The sequence below is a fragment of the Gekko japonicus genome, unplaced genomic scaffold, assembly GCF_001447785.1.
Source record: "Gekko japonicus isolate JY-2015 unplaced genomic scaffold, Gekko_japonicus_V1.1 scaffold599, whole genome shotgun sequence".
Classification (NCBI taxonomy): Eukaryota; Metazoa; Chordata; class Lepidosauria; order Squamata; family Gekkonidae; genus Gekko; species Gekko japonicus.
In genome coordinates this window covers 900,456-900,712 of record NW_015172571.1, presented here as the reverse complement: position 1 = coordinate 900,712, position 257 = coordinate 900,456, and the positions used below count along the sequence as shown (strand labels likewise).

Here is a 257-nt window from a genome sequence, read left to right as displayed (position 1 = left end):
TTAGAAATCAGACGCCTCCTGACTGCCCTCCTCTACTATCTCAGACCATTCTCAGAGGCATTTACACCACAGGTTTATTACGAAGAAAAGTTTTTAAATAGTAATTGTAAGTTTTTAAAATAAGCAGCCATTTGGGGCACCACAGGCAGGAGTGGTGGGAGGACGGGCCCTGCCTCCCGGGAAAAGAGAGAGAGAGGAGGAGAAGGATAAGTGATTGGATTTATACCCCGCCCTTCACTACCCAAGGGCGTCTCAGA

General features: G+C 47.5%; 1 protein-coding gene across 1 annotated transcript in view; it reads left to right on the top strand.

Annotated features, from left to right (window-relative positions):
* The window catches only part of MARS (methionyl-tRNA synthetase), a 48,740-nt gene that overhangs the window by 32,151 nt on the left and 16,332 nt on the right, over nt 1–257 (top strand).